Source organism: Anas platyrhynchos, chromosome 14 (genome assembly GCF_047663525.1).
Source record: "Anas platyrhynchos isolate ZD024472 breed Pekin duck chromosome 14, IASCAAS_PekinDuck_T2T, whole genome shotgun sequence".
Taxonomy (NCBI): Eukaryota; Metazoa; Chordata; class Aves; order Anseriformes; family Anatidae; genus Anas; species Anas platyrhynchos.
The window spans coordinates 20727211-20746359 of NC_092600.1; positions in this window are offsets into that span (position 1 = coordinate 20727211).

Here is a 19149-nt window from a genome sequence, read left to right on the forward strand (position 1 = left end):
CCATAGCCCTATCCGGAATCTGAGATGAATGAAAAATAGGGCCCCAGAAAAAAAAACAAGCCCCTTTCGCCCATCCAAATGTGCCCCCAAAGGAAGGCTTTGGGTACAACTGAACTCCCCAGGGGAGCCTTCACGCAGCCCAACATGTAACTGGACCCTCTATGTTTGCTCTTTCTGAGCAAACAGAAACATAACCCTCCCCGGAATCGGAGAGGCTTTCAAAATACGGCCCGATAAAATGCCTTCAAAGCCCCTTTCGCCCATGCAAAAGTGCCCCTAAGGAAGCCTTTGGGTACAACTGAACTCCCCAGGGGAGCCTTCACGCAGCCCAACCTGTAACTGGACCCTCTCTGTTTGCTCTTTCTGAGCAAAGAGAAACATAGCCCTCCCCGGAATCGGAGAGGCTTTCAAAGTAGGGCCTGAGAAATGGCACTGAAAGCCCCTTTCGCCCATCCAAAAGTGCCCCTTTCGAGAGGCTTTGGGTACAACTGAACTCCCCAGGGAAGACTTCACGCAGCCCCACATGACACTGGACCTTCTATCTTCGCTCTTTCTGACCAACCAGAAACATAGCACTACCCAGCATGAGAGAGGAATTCAAAATATGTCCCGAGAAAATGCGTTCAAAGTCCCTTTTGCCCATCCAAAAGTGGCCCTAAAGAAGGCGTTGGGTACAACTGAACTCCCCAGGGGAGCCTTCACGCAGCCCCACATGTAACTGGTCCGTCTGTGTTCGCTCTTTCTGAGCAACCAGAAACATAGCCCTACCAGGCATGGTAGAGGAATTCAAAATATGGCCCGAGGAAATGCGTTCAAAGCCCCTTTCTCCCATCAAAAAATCCGCCCCTAGAAAGGCTATGGGTAAAACTACATTCCCCAGGGGAGCCTTCCCACAGCCCCACATGCAACAGGACCCTCTGTCTTCGCTCTTTCTGAGCAACGCGAACCATAGCCCTATCCGGAATCTGAGATGAATGAAAAATATGGCCCGAGAAAACTTGTTCAAAGCCCCTTTAGGCCATCAAAAAGTGCCCCAAAGGAAGGCTTTGGGTACAACTGAACTCCGCAGGGGAGCCTTCACGCAGCCCCACATGACACTGGACCCTCTATCTTCGCTCTTTCTGAGCAACACGAACCATAGCCCTATTCGGAATCTGAGATGAATGAAAAATAGAGCCCCAGAAAAGTTGTTCAAGCCCCTTTAAGCCATCAAAATGTGCCCCAAAGGAAGGCTTTGGGTACAACTGAACTCCCCAGGGGAGCCTTCACGCAGCCCCACATGACACTGAACCCTCTGTGTTCGCTCTTTCTGAGCAACACGAACCATATCCGTCTCCGGAATCTGTGACGAATGAAAAATAGTGCCCCAGAAAAGGCGTTCAAAGCCCCTTTTGCCCCTCCAAATGTGCCCCCAAAGAAGGATTTGGGTACAACTGAACTTCCCAGGGGAGCGTTCACGCAGCCCCACATGACACTGGACCCTCTATCTTCGCTCTTTTTGAGCAACCAGAAACATAACCAAATCCAGCATGGGACAGGAATTCCAAATATGGGCCGAGAAAATGTGTTCAAAGCCCCTTTCACCCATCCAAAAGTGCCCCCTCGAGAGGCTTTGGGTACAACTGAACTCCCCAGGGGAGCCTTCAAGCAGCCCCACATGAAACTGGACCCTCTGTCTTCGCTCATCCTGAGTAACCCGAAACAAATCCCTACCCGGCATGGGAAACGAATTAAGAAGAGGGCCACAGAAAACGCGTACAAAGCCCTTTTCGCCCTTCAAAAGTGCCCCCTTAGAAAGGCTTTGGGTACAACTGAACTCCCCAGAGGACCATTCACAAAGCTCAATATGCCAATGGACCCTCTGTGTTCCCTCTTTCTGAGCAACCCAAAACAAATCCTTATCAGGCATGGTAGAGGAATTAAAAATATGGCCCGAGAAAATGTGTTCAAAGCCCCTTTCGCACATAAAAAATGAGCCCTTAGAAAGGCTTTGGGTAAAACTAAATTCCCCAGGGGAACCTTCCCACAGCCCCATATGCAACAGGACCCTCTGTGTTCACTCTTTCTGAGTAACGCGAACCATAGCCCTATCCGGAATCTGAGACGAATAAAAAATAGGGCCCCAGAAAAGGCGTTCAAAGCCCCTTTAGGCCATAAAAGTGCCCCAAAGGAAGGCTTTGGGTACAACTGAACTCCGCAGGGGAGCCTTCACGCAGCCCCACATGACACTGGACCCTCTATCTTCGGTCTTCCTGAGCAACCAGAAACATAGCCCTACCCAGCATGGGAGAGGAATTCAAAATACAGCCCGAGAAAATGCGTTCAAAGCCCCTTTAGCCCATCCAAAAAAGCCCCCTTCGAGAGGCTTTGGGTACAACTGAACTCCCTAGGGGAGACTTCATGCAGCGCCACATGCAACTGGACCCTCTGTCTTCGCACTTTCTGAGTAACCCGAAACATAGCCCTACAAGGCATGGGAAACGAATTAAGAAGAGGGCCCCAGAAAACGCGTACAAAGCCCCTTTCGCAGCTTTGGATGGTCCAAAGAGACTCTCAATGTGTTTTCTGAGGGCCGCTTTTTCAGTCTTCTCCCATTGCGGCTAGGGATGTATGTAGGATTCCGGGGAAAGAGCGAATACGGAGGGTCCAGTTGCATGTGGGGCTGCGTAAAGGCTCCCCTGGGGAGTTCAGTTGTACCCAAAGCCTTCCTTTGGGGGCACTTTTGGATGGTCCACAGGGACTCGAAATGCGTTTTCTGAGGCCCGCTTTTTCAGTCTTCTCCCATTGCGGCTAGGGATATATGTAGGATTCCGGTGAAAGAGCGAACCCGGAGGGTCCAGTTGCATGTGGGGCTGCGTAAAGGCTCCCCTGGGGAGTTCACTTCTACCCACAGACTTTCTCTGGGGGCACATTTGGATGGGCGAAATGGTCTAAAAACGCGTTTTCTGGGGCCCGAGTTTTCAGTCATCTCCAACGCTGGCTAGGGATATATTTAGGTTTGCTCGAAAACAGCGAAACCGGAGGGTCCTGTGTCATGTGAGGCTGCGTAAAGGCTCCCCTGGGGAGTTCAGTTGTACCCAAAGCCTTCCTCTGGGGGCACTTTTGGGTGGTCCAAAGGGACTCGCAATGTGTTTTCTGGGGCCCGCTTTTTCAATCTTCTCCGATGCCGGCTAGTGCTATATTTAGGCTTGCTGTGAAAGAGCGAATCAGGAGGGTCCAGTTGCATGGAAGGCTGCATACAGGCTTCCCTGGGGAATACATTTGTACCCAAAGCCTTCCTTTGGGGGCACTTTTTGATAGGAGAAAGGGGCTTGTAACATATTTTCTGGGGCCCGAGTTTTCAGCCATCTCCCATGCGGGCCAGGGCTGTATTTAGGGTTGCTATGAAAGACCGAATATGGAGGGTCCAGTTGCACGTGGGGCTGCGTAAAGGCTTCCCTGGGGAGTTCAGTTGTACCCAAAGCCTTCCTTTGGGGGCACTTTTGGATGGGCGAAAGGGGCTTGTAACATATTTTCTGGGGCCCGAGTTTTCAGTCGTCTGCCATGCATGCCAAGGCTGTATTTAGGGTTTTTGGGAAAGAACGAATACGGAGGGTCCAGTTGCATGTGGGACTGCAAAAAGTCTCTCCTGCGGAGTTCAGTTGTACCCAAAGCCTTCCTTTGGGGGCACTTTTGGATGGGCGAAAGGGGCTCAGAACGCGTTTTCTGGGGCCGGAGTTTTCACTCTTCTCCCATGCCGGCTAGGGATATATTTAGGCTTGCGGTGAAAGGGTGAACCCAGAGGGTCCAGTTGCATGTGGAGCTGCATAAAGACTCCCCTGGGGAGATCAGTTGTACCCAAAGCCTTCCTTTGGGGGCACTTTTGGATGGGCAAAAGGGGCTCAGAACGCGTTTTCTGGGGCCGGTGTTTTCAGTCTTCTCCCATGCCGGCTAGGGTTATGTTTAGGGTTGCTCAGAAACAGTGAACACGGAGGGTCCTGTTGCATGTGTGGCTGCAAAAAGGTTCTCGTGGGGAGTTCAGTTTTACCCAAAGCCTTCCTTTGGGGGCACTTTTGGATGGGCGAAAGGGGCTCAGAACGCGTTTTCTGGGGCCCGAGTTTTCAGTCTTCTGCCATGCGGGCCAGGGTTGTATTTAGGGTTGCTGTGAAAGAGCGAAACCGGAAGGTACAGTTGCATGTGGGGCGGCATAAAGGCTCTCCTGGGGAGTTCAGATGTACCCAAAGCCTTCCTTTGGGGGCACTTTTGGATGGGTGCAAGGGGCTCAGAACACTTTTTCTGGGGCCCGAGTTTTCAGTCGACTCCGATGCCGTCTAGGAATTTATTTAGGGTTGTTGGGAAAGAGCGAATACGGAGGGTCCAGTTACATGTGGGGCTGCGTAAAGGCTCCCCTGGGGAGTTCAGTTGTACCCAAAGCCTTCCTTTGGGGGCACTTTTGCATGGGCGAAAGGGGCTCGGAACACATTTTCTGGATCCCGATTATTCAGTCTTCTCCCATGCCGGCTAGGGATATATTTAGGCTTGCGGTGAAAGAGCGAATAAGGAGGGTCCAGTTGCATGTGGGGCTGCATAAAGTCTCTCCTGGGGAGTTCAGTTGTACCCAAAGCCTTCCTTTGGGGGCACTTTTGGATGGGCGAAAGGGGCTCGGAACGCCTTTTCTGGGGCCCGCATTGCGTTTTCTGGGTCCCGAGTTTTCAGTCATCTCCGTATCCGACTAGGAATATATTTAGGGTTGCTCGGATAGGGCGAACATGGAGCGTCCTGTTGCATGTGGGGCTGCATAAAGGCTCTCCTGGCGAGTTCAGATGTACCCAAAGCCCATATTACGTTGAGATCAACTCTCCAGGGGAGCCTAAACATAGCTCTAGCCGGCTTCGGAGATGACTGAAAAATCGCGACCCAGAAAACTCTTTCTGAGCCGCTTTGGACCATCCAAGTGTGCCTCGAAAGGAAGGCTTTGGGTACAAGTAAACTCCCCAGGGGAGCCTTTATGCAGCCCCACATGAAACAGGAACCTCAAGGTTCGCTGTTTCTGAGATACCGCAAAAATATCCCTACCTGGATTCGGAGAGGAATTCAAAAGTGTGCCCAAGAAAATGTGTTCAAAGCCCATTTCGCCCATCCAGATGTGCCCCCAAAGGAAGGCTTTGGGTACAACTGAACTCCCCAGTGGAGCATTCACAAAGCCTCACATGTAACTGGACCCTCTATCGTCGCTCTTTCTGAGCATCCAGAAACATAGCCCTACCCAGCATGGGAGACGAATTCATAAAAGGGCCCAAGAAAAGGGATTCAAAGCCTCTTTCACTCATCCAAAAGTGCCCCCAAAGGAAGGCTTTGGGTTCATATGAACTCCCCAAGGGAGCCTTCACGCATCCCCACATGCAACTGGACCCTCCGTGTTCGCTGTTTCCAAGAAAGCCTAAACATAGCTCTAGCTAGAATGGGAGACGATCTAAAAATCTGGCCCCAGAAATCCGTTCATTTAAGGATATGGTGAGTGGGTTACGTGAATGTTTTGGTTTCTGGTTAGGGTTAGTTTTGGGTTAGGGTGAGAGTATTAGGGTTAGGTTTAGGAATAGGGTGAGAGAATTAGGTTTAGTGTAAGGGTAAGTTTTAGGTTTAGTGTAACCTTTTTTTTAGCGTAAGAGTAAGGGTTAATATTTGGATAAGAGTAAGGGTTAGAGTTAGGGTAAGAGTTAAAGGGTTAGAGGAAGGGGAATGGAAAGGGGAAGGGGAAGGAGAAGGGGAACAGGAACAGGAACGGGAAGGGTTAATGTACTGGCCGTCCCGGTGCCGGGGTTCATTCCCATGCGGATGGGAGGCTTACCGTCCCGAGCATCCGGGTGCCTCCGTCCGGAGGCGAGGAAGCAGACCGTCCCAAGCCCCTTGGTTCCGGTCTTGGGAGACAATAGTGCTAGCCGCGCCTGGGTCCAGAGCAGACCTCGGGTGTTCGGAGACGGCTATCCAATGGCACAGGTATCTGGCCACATATGGCGCGGTGCTTGCCGTGCGTTGAACGAGGTTGTTGCTGTCGAGACGTTCAGGGACCGGCTGCTCCGAAATCTGTGGACTGTGTCGGGCGGCATGCCGGCAGACTGTCCCGTGTCCCGGGTGTCCGGCCTCGATCGGCACGTTGGCCGGCCGTGCCGTGAAGCGGGAGGCTGGGGTCCCCTACTATTGGGACTCGCCGTTCCCGTTCTATCCCGTGCGGATCGGCAAAAGACCATCCCACGCTCCCGTTTATATCCGTCCGGAAAAGCGGGAGCCGACCGTCCCGAGCCCCTTGACTCAGGTCGTTGGCAACGTGTGTGCTAGCCAAACCGCGGTCCGGGCCCCGTCTCGGGCGGATCGGAAAAGGTGATCCCACCACACGGTTGTGCGGCCAAGAGCTGCATGCGTAGCAGCGGTCTTCTGAAACAGGAGACTGTCAACCGCCGGCTCGTGGGCTGGCAGTCGCTGGGACATGGGGTTCTGTCCTCTCCGGAGCGGCAGCCGTCCGTCCCGAACAGCCACGCTCCTATCCTGGGCGACGTGTGTGCTAGCCGCACTGGGGTCCGGGTGGGACTCGGTCGGCTCCGCTACTTCGATCGCAGGACACGAGTATCCCTCCACGGGCAGCGTGGGTCCGGCTTCCCGAGCCCTTTGGCTCCATCCTGGGTGTCGCGTTTGCTCGCCGCACCGGGGTCCGGATCCCATTTCGGGGGTCTCGGGGAAGGAGATGCTACGACACGGTTGTCCGGCCACAAGCGCTGTGGCTGCCAACCTTGCCGCGAAGCAGGAGGCTGTGTTCCTTTCGCTCGGGAACTGTCCGTCCCGGAGCGGCGGCCGTCCTTCCCGGACGCCAAGACTCCGGTCCTGGGCGACGTGTGTGCTAGCCGCACCGCGGTCCGGATCTCGTTTCGGGCGGATTGGGGACAGCGATCCCACGACACGGCTGTCGGGCCACGAGCGGCGTGGGAGCAGGACTTGCCGCGAAGCGTGAGGCTATCATCCGCCGGCTCGTGGGCTGGCAGTCGCGGGGACATGGGGTTCTGTCCTGTCCGGTGCTGCAGCCGTCCGTCCCGAACAGCCACGCTCCTATCCTGGGCGACGTGTGTGCTAGCCGCACTGGGGTCCGCGTGGGACTCGGTCGGCTCCGCTACTTCGATCGCAGGACACGAGTGTCCCTCCACAGGCAGCGTGGGTCCGGCTTCCCGAGCCCTTTGGCTCCATCCTGGGTGTCGCGTTTGCTCGCCGCACCGGGGTCCGGATCCCATTTTGGGCGTCTCGGGGAAGGAGATGCTACGACACGGTTGTCCGGCCACAAGCGCTGTGGCTGCCAGCCTTGCCGCGAAGCAGGAGGCTGTGTTCCTTTCGCTCGGGAACTGTCTGTCCCGGTGCGGCGGCCGTCCTTCCCGGACGCCAAGACTCCGGTAATGGGAGACGTGTATGCTAGCCGCGCAATGGTAAGAATCCCTTCTCGAGCGGATTGGGGACAACTATCCCACGACACTGTTGTCCGGCAACGAGAGGAGTGGGAGCCAGTCTTGCCGCGAAGCGTGAGGTTGTCATCCGCCGGCTCGTGGGCTGGCAGTCGCTGGGACATGGGGTTCTGTCCTCTCCGGAGCGGCAGCCGTCCGTACCGACACCCTGGGCTCCCATCCTGGCCGACGGGATCGGACCGCGGTCCGGGTCGCACTTCGATCGGCTCCGGGAAAGCGATTGCAGGACACGGATGTCCTTCTACGGGCAGTGTGGGACCGGCTGTGCAGAGCTCCTTGGCTCCGGTCCTGGGCGACGTGTGTGCTAGCCGCACCGCGGTCCGGATCTCGTTTCGGGCGGATTGGGGACAGCGATCCCACGACTCGGCTGTCGGGCCACGAGCGGCGTGGGAGCAGGACTTGCCGCGAAGCGTGAGGCTATCATCCGCCGGCTCGTGGGCTGGCAGTCGCGGGGACATGGGGTTCTGTCCTGTCCGGTGCTGCAGCCGTCCGTCCCGAACAGCCACGCTCCTATCCTGGGCGACGTGTGTGCTAGCCGCACTGGGGTCCGCGTGGGACTCGGTCGGCTCCGCTACTTCGATCGCAGGACACGAGTGTCCCTCCACAGGCAGCGTGGGTCCGGCTTCCCGAGCCCTTTGGCTCCATCCTGGGTGTCGCGTTTGCTCGCCGCACCGGGGTCCGGATCCCATTTCGGGCGTCTCGGGGAAGGAGATGCTACGACACGGTTGTCCGGCCACAAGCGCTGTGGCTGCCAGCCTTGCCGCGAAGCAGGAGGCTGTCTTCCTTTCGCTCGGGAACTGTCCGTCCCGGTGCGGCGGCCGTCCTTCCCGGACGCCAAGACTCCGGTAATGGGAGACGTGTATGCTAGCCGCGCAATGGTAAGAATCCCTTCTCGAGCGGATTGGGGACAACTATCCCACGACACTGTTGTCCGGCAACGAGCGGAGTGGGAGCCAGACTTGCCGCGAAGCGTGAGGCTGTCATCCGCCGGCTCGTGGGCTGGCAGTCGCTGGGACATGGGGTTCTGTCCTCTCCGGAGCGGCAGCCATCCGTACCGACACCCTGGGCTCCCATCCTGGCCGACGGGATCGGACCGCGGTCCGGGTCGCACTTCGATCGGCTCCGGGAAAGCGATTGCAGGACACGGATGTCCTTCTACGGGCAGTGTGGGACCGGCTGTGCAGAGCTCCTTGGCTCCGGTCCTGGGCGACGTGTGTGCTAGCCGCACCGCGGTCCGGATCTCGTTTCGGGCGGATTGGGGACAGCGATCCCACGACACGGCTGTCGGGCCACGAGCGGCGTGGGAGCAGGACTTGCCGCGAAGCGTGAGGCTATCATCCGCCGGCTCGTGGGCTGGCAGTCGCGGGGACATGGGGTTCTGTCCTGTCCGGTGCTGCAGCCGTCCGTCCCGAACAGCCACGCTCCTATCCTGGGCGACGTGTGTGCTAGCCGCACTGGGGTCCGCGTGGGACTCGGTCGGCTCCGCTACTTCGATCGCAGGACACGAGTGTCCCTCCACGGGCAGCGTGGGTCCGGCTTCCAGAGCCCTTTGGCTCCATCCTGGGTGTCGCGTTTGCTCGCCGCACCGGGGTCCGGATTCCATTTCGGGCGTCTCGGGGAAGGAGATGCTACGACACGGTTGTCCGGCCACAAGCGCTGTGGCTGCCAGCCTTGCCGCGAAGCAGGAGGCTGTCTTCCTTTCGCTCGGGAACTGTCCGTCCCGGTGCGGCGGCCGTCCTTCCCGGACGCCAAGACTCCGGTAATGGGAGATGTGTATGCTAGCCGCGCAATGGTAAGAATCCCTTCTCGAGCGGACTGGGGACAACTATCCCACGACACTGTTGTCCGGCAACGAGCGGAGTGGGAGCCAGACTTGCCGCGAAGCGTGAGGCTGTCATCCGCCGGCTCGTGGGCTGGCAGTCGCTGGGACATGGGGTTCTGTCCTCTCCGGAGCGGCAGCCGTCCGTACCGACACCCTGGGCTCCCATCCTGGCCGACGGGATCGGACCGCGGTCCGGGTCGCACTTCGATCGGCTCCGGGAAAGCGATTGCAGGACACGGATGTCCTTCTACGGGCAGTGTGGGACCGGCTGTGCAGAGCTCCTTGGCTCCGGTCCTGGGCGACGTGTGTGCTAGCCGCACCGCGGTCCGGATCTCGTTTCGGGCGGATTGGGGACAGCGATCCCACGACACGGCTGTCGGGCCACGAGCGGCGTGGGAGCAGGACTTGCCGCGAAGCGTGAGGCTATCATCCGCCGGCTCGTGGGCTGGCAGTCGCGGGGACATGGGGTTCTGTCCTGTCCGGTGCTGCAGCCGTCCGTCCCGAACAGCCACGCTCCTATCCTGGGCGACGTGTGTGCTAGCCGCACTGGGGTCCGCGTGGGACTCGGTCGGCTCCGCTACTTCGATCGCAGGACACGAGTGTCCCTCCACGGGCAGCGTGGGTCCGGCTTCCCGAGCCCTTTGGCTCCATCCTGGGTGTCGTGTTTGCTCGCCGCACCGGGGTCCGGATCCCATTTCGGGCGTCTCGGGGAAGGAGATGCTACGACACGGTTGTCCGGCCACAAGCGCTGTGGCTGCCAGCCTTGCCGCGAAGCAGGAGGCTGTGTTCCTTTCGCTCGGGAACTGTCCGTCCCGGTGCGGCGGCCGTCCTTCCCGGACGCCAAGACTCCGGTAATGGGAGACGTGTATGCTAGCCGCGCAATGGTAAGAATCCCTTCTCGAGCGGATTGGGGACAACTATCCCACGACACTGTTGTCCAGCAACGAGCGGAGTGGGAGCCAGACTTGCCGCGAAGCGTGAGGCTGTCATCCGCCGGCTCGTGGGCTGGCAGTCGCTGGGACATGGGGTTCTGTCCTCTCCGGAGCGGCAGCCGTCCGTACCGACACCCTGGGCTCCCATCCTGGCCGACGGGATCGGACCGCGGTCCGGGTCGCACTTCGATCGGCTCCGGGAAAGCGATTGCAGGACACGGATGTCCTTCTACGGGCAGTGTGGGACCGGCTGTGCAGAGCTCCTTGGCTCCGGTCCTGGGCGACGTGTGTGCTAGCCGCACCGCGGTCCGGATCTCGTTTCGGGCGGATTGGGGACAGCGATCCCACGACACGGCTGTCGGGCCACGAGCGGCGTGGGAGCAGGACTTGCCGCGAAGCGTGAGGCTATCATCCGCCGGCTCGTGGGCTGGCAGTCGCGGGGACATGGGGTTCTGTCCTGTCCGGTGCTGCAGCCGTCCGTCCCGAACAGCCACGCTCCTATCCTGGGCGACGTGTGTGCTAGCCGCACTGGGGTCCGCGTGGGACTCGGTCGGCTCCGCTACTTCGATCGCAGGACACGAGTGTCCCTCCACGGGCAGCGTGGGTCCGGCTTCCCGAGCCCTTTGGCTCCATCCTGGGTGTCGCGTTTGCTCGCCGCACCGGGGTCCGGATCCCATTTCGGGCGTCTCGGGGAAGGAGATGCTACGACACGGTTGTCCGGCCACAAGCGCTGTGGCTGCCAGCCTTGCCGCGAAGCAGGAGGCTGTCTTCCTTTTGCTCGGGAACTGTCCGTCCCGGTGCGGCGGCCGTCCTTCCCGGACGCCAAGACTCCGGTAATGGGAGACGTGTATGCTAGCCGCGCAATGGTAAGAATCCCTTCTCGAGCGGATTGGGGACAACTATCCCACGACACTGTTGTCCGGCAATGAGCGGAGTGGGAGCCAGACTTGCCGCGAAGCGTGAGGCTGTCATCCGCCGGCTCGTGGGCTGGCAGTCGCTGGGACATGGGGTTCTGTCCTCTCCGGAGCGGCAGCCATCCGTACCGACACCCTGGGCTCCCATCCTGGCCGACGGGATCGGACCGCGGTCCGGGTCGCACTTCGATCGGCTCCGGGAAAGCGATTGCAGGACACGGATGTCCTTCTACAGGCAGTGTGGGACCGGCTGTGCAGAGCTCCTTGGCTCCGGTCCTGGGCGACGTGTGTGCTAGCCGCACCGCGGTCCGGATCTCGTTTCGGGCGGATTGGGGACAGCGATCCCACGACACGGCTGTCGGGCCACGAGCGGCGTGGGAGCAGGACTTGCCGCGAAGCGTGAGGCTATCATCCGCCGGCTCGTGGGCTGGCAGTCGCGGGGACATGGGGTTCTGTCCTGTCCGGTGCTGCAGCCGTCCGTCCCGAACAGCCACGCTCCTATCCTGGGCGACGTGTGTGCTAGCCGCACTGGGGTCCGCGTGGGACTCGGTCGGCTCCACTACTTCGATCGCAGGACACGAGTGTCCCTCCACGGGCAGCGTGGGTCCGGCTTCCCGAGCCCTTTGGCTCCATCCTGGGTGTCGCGTTTGCTCGCCGCACCGGGGTCCGGATCCCATTTCGGGCGTCTCGGGGAAGGAGATGCTACGACACGGTTGTCCGGCCACAAGCGCTGTGGCTGCCAGCCTTGCCGCGAAGCAGGAGGCTGTGTTCCTTTCACTCGGGAACTGTCCGTCCCGGTGCGGCGGCCGTCCTTCCCGGACGCCAAGACTCCGGTAATGGGAGACGTGTATGCTAGCCGCGCAATGGTAAGAATCCCTTCTCGAGCGGATTGGGGACAACTATCCCACGACACTGTTGTCCGGCAACGAGCGGAGTGGGAGCCAGACTTGCCGCGAAGCGTGAGGCTGTCATCCGCCGGCTCGTGGGCTGGCAGTCGCTGGGACATGGGGTTCTGTCCTCTCCGGAGCGGCAGCCATCCGTACCGACACCCTGGGCTCCCATCCTGGCCGACGGGATCGGACCGCGGTCCGGGTCGCACTTCGATCGGCTCCGGGAAAGCGATTGCAGGACACGGATGTCCTTCTACGGGCAGTGTGGGACCGGCTGTGCAGAGCTCCTTGGCTCCGGTCCTGGGCGACGTGTGTGCTAGCCGCACCGCGGTCCGGATTTCTTTTCGGGCGGACTGGGGACAGCAATCCCACGACACGGCTGTCGGGCAACGAGCGGCGTGGGAGCAGGACTTGCCGCGAAGCGTGAGGCTATCATCCGCCGGCTCGTGGGCTGGCAGTCGCGGGGACATGGGGTTCTGTCCTGTCCGGTGCTGCAGCCGTCCGTCCCGAACAGCCACGCTCCTATCCTGGGCGACGTGTGTGCTAGCCGCACTGGGGTCCGCGTGGGACTCGGTCGGCTCCGCTACTTCGATCGCAGGACACGAGTGTCCCTCCACGGGCAGCGTGGGTCCGGCTTCCAGAGCCCTTTGGCTCCATCCTGGGTGTCGCGTTTGCTCGCCGCACCGGGGTCCGGATCCCATTTCGGGCGTCTCGGGGAAGGAGATGCTACGACACGGTTGTCCGGCCACAAGCGCTGTGGCTGCCAGCCTTGCCGCGAAGCAGGAGGCTGTCTTCCTTTCGCTCGGGAACTGTCCGTCCCGGTGCGGCGGCCGTCCTTCCCGGACGCCAAGACTCCGGTAATGGGAGACGTGTATGCTAGCCGCGCAATGGTAAGAATCCCTTCTCGAGCGGATTGGGGACAACTATCCCACGACACTGTTGTCCGGCAACGAGCGGAGTGGGAGCCAGACTTGCCGCGAAGCGTGAGGCTGTCATCCGCCGGCTCGTGGGCTGGCAGTCGCTGGGACATGGGGTTCTGTCCTCTCCGGAGCGGCAGCCATCCGTACCGACACCCTGGGCTCCCATCCTGGCCGACGGGATCGGACCGCGGTCCGGGTCGCACTTCGATCGGCTCCGGGAAAGCGATTGCAGGACACGGATGTCCTTCTACGGGCAGTGTGGGACCGGCTGTGCAGAGCTCCTTGGCTCCGGTCCTGGGCGACGTGTGTGCTAGCCGCACCGCGGTCCGGATCTCGTTTCGGGCGGATTGGGGACAGCGATCCCACGACACGGCTGTCGGGCCACGAGCGGCGTGGGAGCAGGACTTGCCGCGAAGCGTGAGGCTATCATCCGCCGGCTCGTGGGCTGGCAGTCGCGGGGACATGGGGTTCTGTCCTGTCCGGTGCTGCAGCCGTCCGTCCCGAACAGCCACGCTCCTATCCTGGGCGACGTGTGTGCTAGCCGCACTGGGGTCCGCGTGGGACTCGGTCGGCTCCGCTACTTCGATCGCAGGACACGAGTGTCCCTCCACGGGCAGCGTGGGTCCGGCTTCCAGAGCCCTTTGGCTCCATCCTGGGTGTCGCGTTTGCTCGCCGCACCGGGGTCCGGATTCCATTTCGGGCGTCTCGGGGAAGGAGATGCTACGACACGGTTGTCCGGCCACAAGCGCTGTGGCTGCCAGCCTTGCCGCGAAGCAGGAGGCTGTCTTCCTTTCGCTCGGGAACTGTCCGTCCCGGTGCGGCGGCCGTCCTTCCCGGACGCCAAGACTCCGGTAATGGGAGACGTGTATGCTAGCCGCGCAATGGTAAGAATCCCTTCTCGAGCGGACTGGGGACAACTATCCCACGACACTGTTGTCCGGCAACGAGCGGAGTGGGAGCCAGACTTGCCGCGAAGCGTGAGGCTGTCATCCGCCGGCTCGTGGGCTGGCAGTCGCTGGGACATGGGGTTCTGTCCTCTCCGGAGCGGCAGCCGTCCGTACCGACACCCTGGGCTCCCATCCTGGCCGACGGGATCGGACCGCGGTCCGGGTCGCACTTCGATCGGCTCCGGGAAAGCGATTGCAGGACACGGATGTCCTTCTACGGGCAGTGTGGGACCGGCTGTGCAGAGCTCCTTGGCTCCGGTCCTGGGCGACGTGTGTGCTAGCCGCACCGCGGTCCGGATCTCGTTTCGGGCGGATTGGGGACAGCGATCCCACGACACGGCTGTCGGGCCACGAGCGGCGTGGGAGCAGGACTTGCCGCGAAGCGTGAGGCTATCATCCGCCGGCTCGTGGGCTGGCAGTCGCGGGGACATGGGGTTCTGTCCTGTCCGGTGCTGCAGCCGTCCGTCCCGAACAGCCACGCTCCTATCCTGGGCGACGTGTGTGCTAGCCGCACTGGGGTCCGCGTGGGACTCGGTCGGCTCCGCTACTTCGATCGCAGGACACGAGTGTCCCTCCACGGGCAGCGTGGGTCCGGCTTCCCGAGCCCTTTGGCTCCATCCTGGGTGTCGCGTTTGCTCGCCGCACCGGGGTCCGGATCCCATTTCGGGCGTCTCGGGGAAGGAGATGCTACGACACGGTTGTCCGGCCACAAGCGCTGTGGCTGCCAGCCTTGCCGCGAAGCAGGAGGCTGTGTTCCTTTCGCTCGGGAACTGTCCGTCCCGGTGCGGCGGCCGTCCTTCCCGGACGCCAAGACTCCGGTAATGGGAGACGTGTATGCTAGCCGCGCAATGGTAAGAATCCCTTCTCGAGCGGATTGGGGACAACTATCCCACGACACTGTTGTCCGGCAACGAGCGGAGTGGGAGCCAGACTTGCCGCGAAGCGTGAGGCTGTCATCCGCCGGCTCGTGGGCTGGCAGTCGCTGGGACATGGGGTTCTGTCCTCTCCGGAGCGGCAGCCATCCGTACCGACACCCTGGGCTCCCATCCTGGCCGACGGGATCGGACCGCGGTCCGGGTCGCACTTCGATCGGCTCCGGGAAAGCGATTGCAGGACACGGATGTCCTTCTACGGGCAGTGTGGGACCGGCTGTGCAGAGCTCCTTGGCTCCGGTCCTGGGCGACGTGTGTGCTAGCCGCACCGCGGTCCGGATCTCGTTTCGGGCGGATTGGGGACAGCGATCCCACGACACGGCTGTCGGGCCACGAGCGGCGTGGGAGCAGGACTTGCCGCGAAGCGTGAGGCTATCATCCGCCGGCTCGTGGGCTGGCAGTCGCGGGGACATGGGGTTCTGTCCTGTCCGGTGCTGCAGCCGTCCGTCCCGAACAGCCACGCTCCTATCCTGGGCGACGTGTGTGCTAGCCGCACTGGGGTCCGCGTGGGACTCGGTCGGCTCTGCTACTTCGATCGCAGGACACGAGTGTCCCTCCACGGGCAGCGTGGGTCCGGCTTCCCGAGCCCTTTGGCTCCATCCTGGGTGTCCGTTTGCTCGCCGCACCGGGGTCCGGATCCCATTTCGGGCGTCTCGGGGAAGGAGATGCTACGACACGGTTGTCCGGCCACAAGCGCTGTGGCTGCCAGCCTTGCCGCGAAGCAGGAGGCTGTCTTCCTTTCGCTCGGGAACTGTCCGTCCCGGTGCGGCGGCCGTCCTTCCCGGACGCCAAGACTCCGGTAATGGGAGACGTGTATGCTAGCCGCGCAATGGTAAGAATCCCTTCTCGAGCGGATTGGGGACAACTATCCCACGACACTGTTGTCCGGCAACGAGCGGAGTGGGAGCCAGACTTGCCGCGAAACGTGAGGCTGTCATCCGCCGGCTCGTGGGCTGGCAGTCGCTGGGACATGGGGTTCTGTCCTCTCCGGAGCGGCAGCCGTCCGTACCGACAGCCTGGGCTCCCATCCTGGCCGACGGGATCGGACCGCGGTCCGGGTCGCACTTCGATCGGCTCCGGGAAAGCGATTGCAGGACACGGATGTCCTTCTACGGGCAGTGTGGGACCGGCTGTGCAGAGCTCCTTGGCTCCGGTCCTGGGCGATGTGTGTGCTAGCCGCACCGTGGTCCGGATCTCGTTTCGGGCGGATTGGGGACAGCGATCCCACGACACGGCTGTCGGGCCACGAGCGGCGTGGGAGCAGGACTTGCCGCGAAGCGTGAGGCTATCATCCGCCGGCTCGTGGGCTGGCAGTCGCGGGGACATGGGGTTCTGTCCTGTCCGGTGCTGCAGCCGTCCGTCCCGAACAGCCACGCTCCTATCCTGGGCGACGTGTGTGCTAGCCGCACTGGGGTCCGCGTGGGACTCGGTCGGCTCCGCTACTTCGATCGCAGGACACGAGTGTCCCTCCACGGGCAGCGTGGGTCCGGCTTCCCGAGCCCTTTGGCTCCATCCTGGGTGTCGCGTTTGCTCGCCGCACCGGGGTCCGGATCCCATTTCGGGCGTCTCGGGGAAGGAGATGCTACGACACGGTTGTCCGGCCACAAGCGCTGTGGCTGCCAGCCTTGCCGCGAAGCAGGAGGCTGTCTTCCTTTCACTCGGGAACTGTCCGTCCCGGTGCGGCGGCCGTCCTTCCCGGACGCCAAGACTCCGGTAATGGGAGACGTGTATGCTAGCCGCGCAATGGTAAGAATCCCTTCTCGAGCGGATTGGGGACAACTATCCCACGACACTGTTGTCCGGCAACGAGCGGAGTGGGAGCCAGACTTGCCGCGAAACGTGAGGCTGTCATCCGCCGGCTCGTGGGCTGGCAGTCGCTGGGACATGGGGTTCTGTCCTCTCCGGAGCGGCAGCCGTCCGTACCGACAGCCTGGGCTCCCATCCTGGCCGACGGGATCGGACCGCGGTCCGGGTCGCACTTCGATCGGCTCCGGGAAAGCGATTGCAGGACACGGATGTCCTTCTACGGGCAGTGTGGGACCGGCTGTGCAGAGCTCCTTGGCTCCGGTCCTGGGCGATGTGTGTGCTAGCCGCACCGCGGTCCGGATCTCGTTTCGGGCGGATTGGGGACAGCGATCCCACGACACGGCTGTCGGGCCACGAGCGGCGTGGGAGCAGGACTTGCCGCGAAGCGTGAGGCTATCATCCGCCGGCTCGTGGGCTGGCAGTCGCGGGGACATGGGGTTCTGTCCTGTCCGGTGCTGCAGCCGTCCGTCCCGAACAGCCACGCTCCTATCCTGGGCGACGTGTGTGCTAGCCGCACTGGGGTCCGCGTGGGACTCGGTCGGCTCCGCTACTTCGATCGCAGGACACGAGTGTCCCTCCACGGGCAGCGTGGGTCCGGCTTCCCGAGCCCTTTGGCTCCATCCTGGGTGTCGCGTTTGCTCGCCGCACCGGGGTCCGGATCCCATTTCGGGCGTCTCGGGGAAGGAGATGCTACGACACGGTTGTCCGGCCACAAGCGCTGTGGCTGCCAGCCTTGCCGCGAAGCAGGAGGCTGTGTTCCTTTCACTCGGGAACTGTCCGTCCCGGTGCGGCGGCCGTCCTTCCCGGACGCCAAGACTCCGGTAATGGGAGACGTGTATGCTAGCCGCGCAATGGTAAGAATCCCTTCTCGAGCGGATTGGGGACAACTATCCCACGACACTGTTGTCCGGCAACGAGCGGAGTGGGAGCCAGACTTGCCGCGAAGCGTGAGGCTGTCATCCGCCGGCTCGTGGGCTGGCAGTCGCTGGGACATGGGGTTCTGTCCTCTCCGGAGCGGCAGCCGTCCGTACCGACACCCTGGGCTCCCATCCTGGCCGACGGGATCGGACCGCGGTCCGGGTCGCACTTCGATCGGCTCCGGGAAAGCGATTGCAGGACACGGATGTCCTTCTACGGGCAGTGTGGGACCGGCTGTGCAGAGCTCCTTGGCTCCGGTCCTGGGCGACGTGTGTGCTAGCCGCACCGCGGTCCGGATCTCGTTTCGGGCGGATTGGGGACAGCGATCCCACGACACGGCTGTCGGGCCACGAGCGGCGTGGGAGCAGGACTTGCCGCGAAGCGTGAGGCTATCATCCGCCGGCTCGTGGGCTGGCAGTCGCGGGGACATGGGGTTCTGTCCTGTCCGGTGCTGCAGCCGTCCGTCCCGAACAGCCACGCTCCTATCCTGGGCGACGTGTGTGCTAGCCGCACTGGGGTCCGCGTGGGACTCGGTCGGCTCCGCTACTTCGATCGCAGGACACGAGTGTCCCTCCACGGGCAGCGTGGGTCCGGCTTCCCGAGCCCTTTGGCTGCATCCTGGGTGTCGCGTTTGCTCGCCGCACCGGGGTCCGGATCCCATTTCGGGCGTCTCGGGGAAGGAGATGCTACGACACGGTTGTCTGGCCACAAGCGCTGTGGCTGCCAGCCTTGCCGCGAAGCAGGAGTCTGTCTTCCTTTCGCTCGGGAACTGTCCGTCCCGGTGCGGCGGCCGTCCTTCCCAGACGCCAAGACTCCGGTAATGGGAGACGTGTATGCTAGCCGCGCAATGGTAAGAATCCCTTCTCGAGCGGATTGGGGACAACTATCCCACGACACTGTTGTCCGGCAACGAGCGGAGTGGGAGCCAGACTTGCCGCGAAGCGTGAGGCTGTCATCCGCCGGCTCGTGGGCTGGCAGTCGCTGGGACATGGGGTTCTGTCCTCTCCGGAGCGGCAGCCGTCCGTACCGACACCCTGGGCTCCCATCCTGGCCGACGGGATCGGACCGCGGTCCGGGTCGCACTTCGATCGGCTCCGGGAAAGCGATTGCAGGACACGGATGTCCTTCTACGGGCAGTGTGGGACCGGCTGTGCAGAGCTCCTTGGCTCCGGTCCTGGGCGACGTGTGTGCTAGCCGCACCGCGGTCCGGATCTCGTTTCGGGCGGATTGGGGACAGCGATCCCACGACACGGCTGTCGGGCCACGAGCGGCGTGGGAGCAGGACTTGCCGCGAAGCGTGAGGCTATCATCCGCCGGCTCGTGGGCTGGCAGTCGCGGGGACATGGGGTTCTGTCCTGTCCGGTGCTGCAGCCGTCCGTCCCGAACAGCCACGCTCCTATCCTGGGCGACGTGTGTGCTAGCCGCACTGGGGTCCGCGTGGGACTCGGTCGGCTCCGCTACTTCGATCGCAGGACACGAGTGTCCCTCCACGGGCAGCGTGGGTCCGGCTTCCCGAGCCCTTTGGCTCCATCCTGGGTGTCGCGTTTGCTCGCCGCACCGGGGTCCGGATCCCATTTCGGGCGTCTC